Source organism: Monodon monoceros, unplaced genomic scaffold (assembly GCF_005190385.1).
Source record: "Monodon monoceros isolate NGI ecotype Baffin Bay Population unplaced genomic scaffold, NGI_Narwhal_1 Super_Scaffold_22, whole genome shotgun sequence".
Taxonomy (NCBI): Eukaryota; Metazoa; Chordata; class Mammalia; order Artiodactyla; family Monodontidae; genus Monodon; species Monodon monoceros.
In genome coordinates, this window is record NW_021703779.1 from 78,428,795 (window position 1) to 78,442,283 (window position 13,489).

Here is a 13,489-nt window from a genome sequence, read left to right on the forward strand (position 1 = left end):
CCAATAGGAATAAGGAAAACATGGAGTTTCAGATTGTATTTCTGTTCCTCAGCTTCAGTCTTAGTGCACTATATCTAACGATAAATATCCAGAGCTCTCACCAGAACCCAAAGCACTCAGAAATGAGTTGTTGAACATACTTGTAGGCATATTCTGTAACAATTTTGATGTCATCATCTTCTTTCTTGCTCCTGAGGGCTTTGAGCCAAGTACTTCCTGAAGTGCTTACTCTATTTTCCCTTGTTTTAAGACTTCCTCCTGTGCCAGTCAACCTCTCCCTGATGCCCTTTTTTACTTTATCCTTATCAAAATCTTTATCTCATTCAGACTGTCAGGATCTGGCTCAGTGACTGCTTAGGGCTCCTCAGTTCCATACGTTTCTGGCATTACTTGAAAATAAGCCTCTGCAAATCTTGTATCTGGGCTGCTAGCAGGTTCATCATCATCGTCACAGCCCAAACAGTGAGACCGGTCCCTCTGTTATCTCTTAAACAGCTGTTGCATTTTCATCCTTGCTCATTCCCTTCAATACTAAGTTTTCTAATGTGAATTTGTCAGAACTCTATTCATTATGTTAAAAACTTTTCCTGAAGTTTTTCTGCTGCTGCTCCGTTTGACATTTTACATAGACTCTGGCTAAGGGCCACTAATTCTGACTCTTTGGATCAATCCATAAAGCCATGCAACTCTGGGATTTGAAGTTAGATTTCCTTGACCATGTACAAGGGTAATAGTGAAGGTATTCACTGTGTGAGAGGCTTTCAGTGATCAAGAACCTGAAGTATGTGCGCTCCCAAGGATAAAAGGCAGCTTTATGTTTTCAATGCAGTGAAATGTTGGAGTTGGATATCTTGGAATGGTGACTTTCTGGCCAAACCCTGTAAAGTGAGAGAGCCACGTTTAAGCTATAACTTTTTAGATGAAGAGTAAGAATGCTGCAAAGTCAAAACACTTCTCAATCCACTTCTTTTAGGAATATTCCAGTTCTTTTGCCCAAAAGAAAAGTCAGAGGAACTTATGTTTACCAAGGAGACAATGGGAAATGTCAGGGTAGAGCTCATTAAATTGTCCTACCTGGGAAATGGTCAGTCCACTTGCTTTACATATGATATAGTAGTGAACCTCAAATTCCAAGTTAGTGATATAAGTATTCTCAGGTACTAGAAATATCTGTTGAGCTTTCTACCAGTTATGGGTTTAATATTTCAAATTTTATTTATTTTTGTGTCCCCTTTAAGTTGTTCTAAGAACTGAATAAAAAACTCATGAACATCGAGGTATTTATAGATAAATGATGCAATATCTAGGATTGGCTTTAAATAAGTCAGCAAAAGAAAAAGGGGAGCATAGATGTAACAAGATTGGACAGGAGTTGATAAATGTTGAAGCTGAGTGTTGGATACGAGGTGTTTCATTGTAATCTTGGCTCTACTTCTATGTATGTTTGAAAATTTCCATAATAAAAGTTTTTAAAACTTAAGCATTATTCTGCATATAACCAGAGAATCTCTGGCAGCAGCTGAAACAGTATGTTTAACCTTCTGGAGTAAACCTTTCTTAGTTTCAGAGCTACAGACATCCTTCTTAATAAGCAAGAGTGCAAAAGCCTGGTAAAAGCACTGAATGGGACTTTCTTCCATGAAATATCTTGCTTAGGTAAATCATTAGTACATGACTACATGACTAAAATGAAAACAGAGACTGTAAAATAGCCTTCATAAAGCTGGCATTTCCAAAACCGGTCTTGAAGTCGTTGCTGTAGGTGAGCAGAAAGGGGTCCCTGGCTTATTCCACTCAGTGTGATCCTGGTTATACTTTTGTTTGGCTTTGTTTATAAACATGGGAAGTGGCTGGCTTAGAGTGAAACCCTTACCATATTTGTGGAGGAGTGAGCAGAGGGGATCTGGCTAGAAATACCAGTTATACCTTGGTTAGAATTTTCAGAAAAGAGTTCCCCTGCTGTAGTCCTGCTACCAGAAAAGAATGAGGACCACTAAGGTCTGAAGTCTTTTCTTCAGTATGTTTCAGACCCTGCTGTTTCTCTCTGCTGCTCTTTCAATACTTTCCAGTGGGGGGAGGGGGTCTGTCTTACTACTAAGATTTGATGATACAACATTCTCCTCTGAATAATCTTTGTCCATATCTGAAGCAGTTCTAATTTTTAATAACTCTAAGTGTTGACTGTGACTTTCAAACAGTAGATTGTCCCAGGCATTTCTTTTGTAGCCTTTGGGGCTACTCTAATTAGATTACCAAGAATCTTTCAAAATAGAAGCTCATCTTTAGTCTCCAAACTTGCTGCTTTTTAAGGAACTTGTTTATTCACTTTTTGGTTTCTTTCTGTGATGTTTTAACTACCTAGAACAGTTCCAATGCTAAAATATACCACTGATAAGATTTCATAGATGTGTGAAGATTATTTTGATGAACCACATCTAGAAATAACTCCCTTTGATCTGCATCCTTATAAGATACTTTGTCAATAGTCGGGAGTCTGTTCTTATAGAGTTAACATCAAGTGACTTTGATTTGCTCTGTCAGGCCACATAAATCAAAATTTTAATCTTATAACTTAGCTGAAATATCCTTGGAATGCCTCCAGTTTTGTAGTGAACCACCAGGCTAACTTACTCTGTTTTCCACAAATTCAAAAGTTCTTTTATTTTTTTCCTTTTCTATGTTGTGAAACAAGCCTGGATGCTACAAATTCAGAGAGGATCATATATTTAGAGAAATTATCCTTTTTAAAAATTGCTTTTAGCCAAATAATAGCATACAACTTCACCAGAAGATTTTGATGCTAGGGGGAAAGGAGGACTAGAGAGTTGATTGTCTTTTACAGCCTGAATTAGAAAGGAACACAGGATTTATTCTGGGATTTTTACCTTTGCTTCCTTCACCTCCACTAGCAGGAAGAGTTTGGGAAACTATCTCTAACTTTTGTTTTTGCTCTTTTATGATTTATTGTTATTATTTACCTACAATACAGTTCACTAATTTTAAACACATAATTTGATGAATTTTGGTAATTGTATGCAAATATGTAACTACCATGATGATTAGGCTATAGAACTTTTCCTTCACCCAAAGAAGTTTCCAGGTGTCTTTTTTAACTTCTACATCCAATTCTGCTACATCCTCCCACACCCCCACCCCAGGTAACTATTGACTTGTTTCCTGTCACAAAATTTAGCCCTCTATAGGATTTCATATAAATGGAATCATATTCTTTTGTGTTTGACTTCTTTCACTTTGTATTGATTTTGAGATTCATCAGTGTTGTTTCTACTACTGACATTTCAATTTTTTTTGTTACTGAGTAGTATTCCATGGTATGAATATACCACAATTTGTTTATCTATTCACTAGTTGAGGTTCATTTGGGTAACTTCCACTTTTTGGCTATTGTGAATAATGCTGCTATGAACATTCATATTCAGGTTGTTGTGTGGACATAGTTTTCATTTGCCTTGGTAAACACCAAGGAATGGAATTGCTTGGAGTTAGTATGCTTAACTTTATAAGGTGTGCCATACTATTTTCCATAGTGATTGTAGAATTTTCCATTTCCAGCAGTAACACATGAAAGTTCCAGCTTCTCCACATCTTTGCCAAAGGTTGGTATTTTCAGTCTTTAATTTTAGGCATTCTAGTAAGTGGGTAAATATAATATATCTCATTGGGGTTTTAATTTGCATTTTCAGATGACTAGCGATGTTGGACATCTTTCCATGCGCTCATCAGTTACTAATATATTTTCTTTTTTGAAGTGCCTGTTTAAATCTTTTGCCTATTTTTAATTAGATTAAAAAAGAAACTAGGTTGTTTGTCCTGGGGAATTTCTCTCAATCTTACCAATTTATTTTTATTATCATTGAGGTAGGATACATTTCCATGTATTTATTGTCATTTGGGTTTCCCTTCTTGTACTGCACATTTATGCCATTTGAACATGGGCATAAATGGAGATTCATCCTTTCCTCATATATCTGTAGTAATTTAGTACGTATATGGATAGAAAATCTTTGTCTTATATTTGTAAATGTTTTCCTAGTTTGTTTTTAACCTTTTATGATGGTATTTTGACAAATCTTTTAACAATTTAATAAAAACATTTTGAATGTACTCAATTAATTATAATCTCTTCTTAAAAAATATTTGGTAGTAAGTAATTAACTGATCTTCATCTTAGTCCATTTCCCCCCATTTTGGGGGGCCTCATTTTTTTTATGTGTCTCACATTATCTTCACTTCTTCTGCTGTGTATACTGTGTGCTCTCTCTACACTGTCCATCTCCATGTTCACTACTAATTTGCTGTGTTTTCTATTTTATTACTGAATATTCCTCATAGTCTGGGCACTTGCATTCAAGTACTCTCTGTTATCTCCATACTTAGGGTCCTTATTTTTGGAATCTGATTCTACACGGCAGAAATCTTATGATTTGGATGGGAAATGACTGTTTTTTAGGCAGTACAACCAGGAAAACAGTTTTGCCCTTCATCTAGGTCCTCTCTATCATGATTGCATTGTCATTTCTATAAAACATCCACTTGCCATTTCAAAAATTGTTATATATCAGTCAGTTGCCTGTTGCTGCCGCCCTGGAAATGAGCTTTCCATACAAACCATTTCTGAGCACTAAGTGTGCCACACACAAATGTCTCCCTTTCCCACCCTAAACTATTCTCTCTCTCCACCCTGCTCTTCTAACATTCACTCCTGGTATTAAAGAAAACCCTTAGAGAATGCTCTCCATTTTATAATAATGATTTTAGATTTGTTTAATGACTACCTTGGTTCATAATCATCCATATTTATTACTACAGCAAGTAAGCCAACAATGAAACAGTAGTGATAGTTTATGGCAGAAAATATTTGAAATATTGTTGAATAATAAGCAAATTATAGTCATCCAGGGAAGTGCCATAGTGTTACACCAACTTTTTACATTAGATGTCGAGCAAGACCTTTGCCTTTTGTAATATTCTTGCCAGAAGATCATGAAGTTTTGGGGAATTATAGCCTCATTAGACCTTCAAGATTTATTTTTTAATAATAAGTAGACCACCTTAAAGTTAGTTTATGTGGAAAAAAATTCCTTTTAAAACACAGACCAAAAATGGTCAATAAGATCAACAATAACTGGGATGAAATTAGAGTCAGATTATTTATAAAGGAATCATGTTTGGCTCATTTCTCTAATGGTTAAAGGACATTTGGATCATTTGGACTCATACTGTAACTTTTCTTCTTTATTAAATTGGAATTATCCATGATTCATGGAAGTAGACATTATCAATAATACTTTATCAAAAACAAAGATGTACTTGTAACTATCAAGCACAAGTGGGGACAAATTTTTGGTTTGTTTTGGTGACGATCTAGTTAAGATAATTTAAAAAAAACAGTCCATGTGTAAATAGGACTAAAACTTGATAAAGCAGAAGAGTCTCAAGAACCTTTTTAGCTTTAGTTGAATTGAAGCCCAACAACATGGTAGTTTGGGTTGAGTGACTGCAGTTTTTGAATTTCTGCCAGTTGCGTGGCCAAATTGACTTTTCCTGTCTCCTTCAGATACCCTACTTGCTGTCTCTTGGCTGCTTGGGGCCCATTTGAAAGCTTCAAATGTTCAAATAAGGACACCATGCCTCTGGCCTTTTTACCCAAGCAAAATTTACCTGATCTTCTGCTTCTGGTTTCCTTAGAGACTCCATTAGAGTTTTTGACTAAATGGCAGTGGGTAGGAGTGGATTAATCAGATAAATTAGTCCCTGCTACAGTGTTAATGAGCTGGTGGGCTGTCCCATTCAAAGAAGATAATGAATGCCTTGACCAAATTAAAATGTATTCAGGGGCTTCCCTGGTGGCGCAGTGGTTGAGAGTCCACCTGCCGATGCAGGGGACATGGGTTCGTGCCCCAGTCCGGGAAGATCCCACATGCCGCGGAGCGGCTGGGCCCGTGAGCCATGGCCGCTGAGCCTGCGCGTCCGGAGCCTGTGCTCTGCAACGGGAGAGGCCACAGCAGTGAGAGGCCCGTGTACCACAAAAATAAAGTACTCAGATTCATAAAAAGTGTTTCTTGTAATGGTGGAAATTTAAGGCAATGTGGTAGTCTGGTAATGGTATACATTGCTTCCTCAATCATACTACATAGCCTCTGTTATAAGACTGGCTCTTTTCAACTACTTGGTGTCTTTCATTGCTAGTCCTGTCTTTTAGCCCATGAATCCAGCATAATCTTTAATCTTAGCAGGGGAATTTATGGTCGCTGTACACACGGGAAGCAGTTCCTATTTGTTCTTACTACTGCAAAAAAGTACTTTTATAAGTCTGTATGGATCTAGAGAGGGTCTTAAAGACATGGAAGGGTGGAATCTTGACTGGGTTTGAATATTAATAGCCAACCAAGACACATGTTTTCTAGAAATACTTGAATATTATGCAAAAATATTCTGTTTCTCCTTTTGAGGAAATATAAAACTTTTGTAAAAACCTTACTTTACATTTACATGGTGCTTGACAGCATAAAGTGCTTTCATAAGCATTATTTAATTTGAACTTCAAAACAGACCCATGAGTTAGACTTGACAGAAACTCTCACTCCCATGTAACAGATAAAAACACTAAAGTGATTTGTTCAAGTTCACCCAGCCCTTTAGTGGCAGAACCTATGTCCTCTCTCCATTCGGTGTAATTCAACTTGTAAGTGCCAAGCAGATGCAAGATCTGACAGGTAAGGCGTTCCTCAAGGGAGGATACTTGATTTCATTTCCTCTCCCTCTCTTACTCCCAAAGGAAGACAGTTCTTGGTAAGAATCCTGACAGCGTTTTTGCCATCATATCTATTAGATGAAAGTGAAAAAAAAAAAAACAACAACTTGTGACCTGGATATTTTTCTTTTTGATACTATGTATACTGAGATTTGGGAACATAAAAATTATTGCCTGGCCTTGGTCCTTCTTATCCTGGTGTCGATTCTGCATTAGTCTGAGACCTTCACCCAGTTACCTGGAAGTGAAGAATTACTGTATGAGGTGTTCCTTTATTACACAAATATTTGTTGAAAATCTTCTGTTAGGAAGAAAACAAAGCAAGGTAATGGGGCAGAGAATGGTGGGGGTGGGGATAGGACCTGGGAGTATTTTATATAGGATGGTTTGAGACAACCTCTTGGAAGAGATGATATTTGACCTGAGCTCTGAATGATGCAAAAGTGGGGAGAGAATTACAGGTAGATGGTGCAGTAAGCACAAAGGCTCTGAGACAGAGATCAGTTTGATGTCCTCATGAAACAGAAGAGCAGTGTGACTGGGGTATAGTGGGCAAGGGGGAGAATGAAACGATATGAAGTTTGAAAAAGAGGCAGTGGACAGATCACATAGGGATGTGTTTCAAGTGCAATAAGTCATCACATGATTTTAAAGAAGGGATGATTTAGGAGGAAAGTTATATGGAAACTACTTGCCCTCAGCAACCCTTTGTCTTTCAGTGAAAACACCCTTCCAAATCTTTGTGGAGTTAGTTAGATTGTAGAATGTGGTACCCCCAGAAACTTGGCCTATTTGATCCTAGGAACCTACTTCTCCACCACCATCCATATTGGTGAACCTAGTGTAGTTTTCCCTGTGAATGGAACATTTCTCTCTGTAGCCTTCTGGAATGTCGAAGTTCACTCTGGTGAAATTTTTTAATCTTAAGATTATTTCCTGAAAGCACAGTGAATCCATAAAATTGGAAGAAGGGAGGGTATACTCAGTGAGGGGTGGGAAAGGTAGGTTAGAAGCTACTTTATTCTTTGGTTCTAGAATTTTAAATGTCAGTGATGCCATATAATTTTGGAGAACACCATAAACATATCTTTGTGAAAGAATTCTATGAACATATGTTTTTTTCTAGGCTATTGGAACAACTGCCTGCATAATGTAATATCAACTCCAAACCATATTGCTCAAAGAGTTTCCATTAAACCTGTACCTTAACTTTAACTTTAAATTCCAGTAGTTCAGAAGTTCTTTTGCCAAAAGGATGAAAGTGTCTAAATATCCCTTAAAAAGGACAAAATGTTTCTTTGACTATCTTGAGATGAAAAGGTAACCTTCTCTACCATAAAGGCAACATTTCTCCTTTCACTTTCTTTAAAGACTTGCTTTGTAATACATGAAACCTTTTTTTCCCCCTAGAACCTAATACCTAAGATGTACTGAGATTTCAAACACACACACACAAAAGCACACGCACACACACATACTTCTTTCCAATGTGCTTTCAAAGTGCTTTCTTTTGATTCAGGTCATTAGCAATGGCCATGGAAAAAGTCTCTGATAGCTAGAGGGAAATGCAGTAATTTAGAAGAAAAGTTTCCTTTTGGGTTTAACTCCACAGTTTGGTCTAATTTTATTTGACATTTTGGTCCATCATAGTATAAGAGTCTTTTGTTTTTCTTTTCATAGAGTGAAAGAACAGTTTATTTCTTTTAGGCTGCTGCCCTGTTATTTGCTGGTCAAAAGGAAAAAAAGTTTTCTTTTTAATCTTTCTTTTTTCTTAGCCTCTGAGTGGAAGGCGTACCAAGATTGGGGAATTGGTAGCAGTAGGAGATTAAGAAATGTCTTTAATTCATAAGCAGCTGTGGAATTACAGTTGTTCAGCCCTCATGATGAGCTAGAGTTGTGCTTTTCTCACTTCTTATATGGGTAAGGAAATCACTCACTGAGTTTCCAGTTTCTACTTCAAGGATATTTTCGTTCCGGGAGATGGGATATATTGGCAAAGAGGGAGGAAGAGAAGGCATACCACTTATGGAATCAATAACCCTAGCTTCTAACAGGCTGGAGAAAAACATCTTTGTAGTCAGACCATAGCTATCTATGAAATTAGGAAAAGTGATCAAACATTTCCTGAGTGCTGCTGAATTCTGAGGATGGTACTAGGCATTTTATATATACTATATCATTCTCAGAATGTTTTTGTGAATTAGATATTTCTATCTTCCATTAACTGAGACTTAACTAATTTGCTATTTGATCATCATACTGCTCTGTGGGTTTCAGACCTTGGATTTTGACACGAGTCTGCTCATGCTATTTTCTACTGCATTATGTTTTCTTTTTTAGGGATGGTCAAGAATGCAGCAACCAACATCTCTGTGTATTCCCTCATTTCCAGTCACAAATGTCTACATTTGGTGCTGTATATCTCCCTGAGTGTATCATGCATGACATGTCTTTGAGAAACTTAGTGATGTATCTTTTCTGATGGGTTAACAAGGGTAGGAAGTTTAGGTCACCCTTGTGCATGTTCATATAAACCATCCCTGATCACACATAAAAGTAATAATAGTAGCTAATATTAATTGAACCCTTAGCATGCACCAGGCACTCTATTAAGAATTTTTGAAATATTATTTAATGCTCACAACCCCAGGAATGAGACATATAATATTGTCATTAGCATTTCAAGAAATGGAGATACAAATAGATTAAGTGGCTTGTTCAAAGTCACAAAGCTGTTAAGTAGCAGAGTCAGAGTTTGAAGTTGGATAGGCTGATTCCATAAACTATGCCTTTATTCATGTGCTATACTGCTTGTTATATACATGAGGGAGCATGGGAGGAAGCGAGATCAAAGTATAATAGAATATATCAGGCCTCAGTGATTTTCATATGTTGTCTGAGAAGCATACTAATGCTTTTGACTGAATTAGCCAACTATGCTTTCCAATTCAGTGTTATTATTTACAAACTATGCAGAGTAAAGTGTTGTAATCAAATATTCCAAATCTCACATCACCAACATATCTGCTGAGCCCCTACTATATTATTGATATAAGCCAGAATTTAGATAGAGTTAAAGAAGAGCCAGCTCAGTCACCACCCTAACAAACTTGCCTGGACTCTGCTTTTAGTGCCAGTATGATAAACCTATACCTGCTGATGTTCCAATGAGCATTCTTTTAAAAATCCATACTAACGGTGTACTGAAAAGAAAGGAATTATTCTAGCATTCTTGAGATAGCACATGACTTATTGAATCTAAAAAAAAAAACATGGTTGGCAGTGGGAGTGTGATCCATAGTCTCATTATATTTTCCAGTGAAGCCTATTGAATCTAGGTGACATATAAGTAGGATATGAATGGTATAACGTTCCATTAGGAAGAAGAGAATAAAGTCAACCAAATCACGGCATGGTGAGCTCAGGGAATTGTCTCATATGTCACCTAAACATCACATTTATAGCTTAACCAGCAATCACTGATGGCACAGATTCCATTCTTGACTACCATCCATATACAATCAAAAGCTGCCATATACCATTGGAACATTTTTAAATTTCAGAGTTAACAATGATACAGTAGAGATAGAAAACAGCATTTGTCAGGTAGTTATCTGGTGATATAGTGGCAGTGTAGCGTAATAGTCAAGTATGAAGACTCTGGAGCCAGGTTGTCCAGATTTGAATTATGATTCTCTGGCTGTGTGACTTTGGTAAGCTAGTTACCTCTCTATGCATCAATTTCCTCATTTTTAAACTACTATTTACCTCATGAGGTTGTTGTAAAGATTACATTAATTCATCTAAGACATTGAAAACAATGCTTGGCATGTGTCAGTAATAAGCATTGTAATTATTATTTTATTTTAATTTAGTAAAATACAGTCTCTCTAAGATTCATCTAAGAAACTAAATGATTGAGCTGCTGAACTGTGTAACATTTCTTTTTTCATTTTGAGGGGCTTTGTGGGTTTATGAGCTGTGTTTCTTAATTCTTCATATAACACAGAGATGCTCAGAAGCAGTAAAATACTTTTATAGCACTTTGTTGTCATTATCATCACTCTGACCTTAGAAAATACATTTATGTCGACAATTTTTATAGTTTTGTATTTTCGTGCTTGTCACAATAAGTTGAATTTTGCAGTTATTTGGTATCCTTTTAGAAGACTGTGGTGTTGATTTCCTTTTTAAATTTTACTCTGCCTTTGGAAATAAAAGGGCCTGAATGCATAATATATTTTGGTTATGTTTAGCTGGACACACTGCTTCAATGGCTTCATGAATACTAACATTCATATTCAAAAGGGTTTTTTTCTCCTTGAGTAAGGAAAGTATGACTTTGTTGCAATTAACTGCAATTGGGGATCATTTGATGTTTATCTCCAAGATGAAACCTTTTAATATTGAGATCAGAAGGGCTGGTGAATTTGGTATGAGGGAATAATATCAATAAAACCGGCAAAGAATGGCCACATGAAGAGTCAGAAAATTATAATTTGGTAAAGAGGGAACATGTTGCTACTGAGAAACATTCTGGTCAATTAAAAGCATACCAGCCCCTGATTATTTCTCTAATACCTTTTGATTAACTGCTGTACAAAAATGAATTTTATTATTTTCAGCCCAGAGGAACACATTAGCACTGCAGTTAATGTCTGATTATGCATGTCTGGTTTACTAGCCCTGAGAGGCTGTAATCCAACCTGTGGGCTAGCTGTTCCTTGTCCGGCAAACTGAAAGCACTAGAAGCAACCCACCTAACCCTGAGTATTTTGGCTTGGCTGAGTGAATGGATTTTAAGTTTCTACTTCACACACATGATCAAACCCTAATCAACATTCTAGGAACACTGCTATATTTAACACTCAGCCCGATTTCCCTTGGTTTTGGAGAAGCTGATTATACAATCTATACCTTTTAACTTTTCCTCCTATCAAATTGATATGTTTTGAAATGTGTCTATTTTGCTTAGGTACATAACCACTTAGATTCATTACTAATCAGTTGCCTCCTTGGTAGTGGAGCCATGCCTACAAGTCATCTATGTGCTTTGTTGCAATCAGTTTCTTTACTGAGCAGTAGTAAATAAGAAATATGTTCTCAACAGTGATTTGCAGGATGAGCTTCAGCTGGTAAAACGTATTTAGGGAGGCTTGTTTCCATTGCTAGTATTAGCAGTGGATATATTAGGCAGGTTAAAATCCAGATGCCATTAGAAGAGCAGAGATAGTTTGACGTTATAAACCATCTACTCTTCTACCATTGCTCTAGTAGTTGTAATGATAGTTGAAACTTACAGCTATTTCTAGTTCACAGAATGTCTTGACTTTTCTTTTTTTAACAGCTTTGTTGGGATATAATTCACACGCTATACAATTTAACCTTTTAAAGTTTACAGTTCAATGGTTTTTAATTATATTCACAGAGTTGTGCAACTGTTTCCACTACTTCCAGAATATTTACATCACCCCCAAAACAAAGCCTGTACCTCCCAATCTCCCCTCTCACCATTCCTTGACAAATACTAATTTACTTTTTATCTCTGTGTATTTGCCTATTCTGGACATTTTATATTAATAGAATCATACAATATGTGGCCTTTTGTGATTGGCTTCTTTCACCTCGCATAATGTTTTCAGGGTTCATTCATATTACAACATGTATCAATACTTTATTCCATCTTATTATCGAACAGTATTCCATTGTTTGGCTATACCACAGTTTATCCATTCATTATTTGATGGACATTTGGGTTGTTTTCACTTTTTGGCTATTATGAATAATGCTGCAATGAATATCTGTGTACACATTTTTGTGTAAACCTATGTTTTCACTTTCCTTGGGTATATATCTAGGACTGGAATTGCTGGGTTATATGATAACTATGTTTAAACTTTACTGAAACTGACAGTTTTCCAAATGTTTTCATTTTTCTAATATGATCATTAAAACAACTTGCTTAAGAATATGTGTCAATTAGTTATTATCTTCATTTTTAAAAACATGGTACCTAAAGTTTGGAGCCATTAGGTTACTTTCTCAAGTTAGGAGAGCTAAGGAACTGTAAATCAAGGTTACTGACCATCCATTGTAAACTTTAAGATAAATACCTATATTCTATCTAGAATTTCTTATTTTCCTTAACTAAATTTGTATCTGTTACTATCTAGAATAATGAGTACAGAGCTTAGGGTTCTAAGGTCGGTTTTGCCATTAACAAGTTACTTGGAAATTTCTCCTCTGATAGTATCCAAAATCTCTGCTCTCTTGACTTGATGAGGTTCCTAAAAGGAACAGATCTGGGTTTAGATACTAGATCCACTGTTTACTAGACACTTTGGGTACACCTGTTTTCTTGTCTCAACTCTACAAATAACTAGCTGTATGATTTTTCCTAAACTCAAACTCTCTGAGGCTCAGAACCCAGTCTTTCAAAGGTTCCTGTGAGGATTTAATGAAATAAAGCATGTAACATGTCTAGCATAGTGCTCGACACAAAAAGTAGAAAAGTTCGGGCTTCCCTGGTGGCGCAGTGGTTGAGAGTCCGCCTGCCAATGCAGGGGACACGGGTTCGTGCCCCGGTCCGTGAAGATCCCACATGCCGCGGAGCGGCTAGGCCCGTGAGCCATGGCCGCTGAGCCTGCACGTCCGGAGCCTGTGCTCTGCAACGGGACAGGCCACGACAGTGAGAGGCCCGCGTACCGCAAAAAA

At 36.8% G+C, this 13,489-nt stretch overlaps 1 pseudogene; it reads right to left on the reverse strand.

Annotated features, from left to right (window-relative positions):
• Nucleotides 1-1,153: 1,153 nt before the first annotated feature.
• Nucleotides 1,154-13,489, reverse strand: part of LOC114905837 — a 24,549-nt pseudogene continuing 12,213 nt past the window's right edge.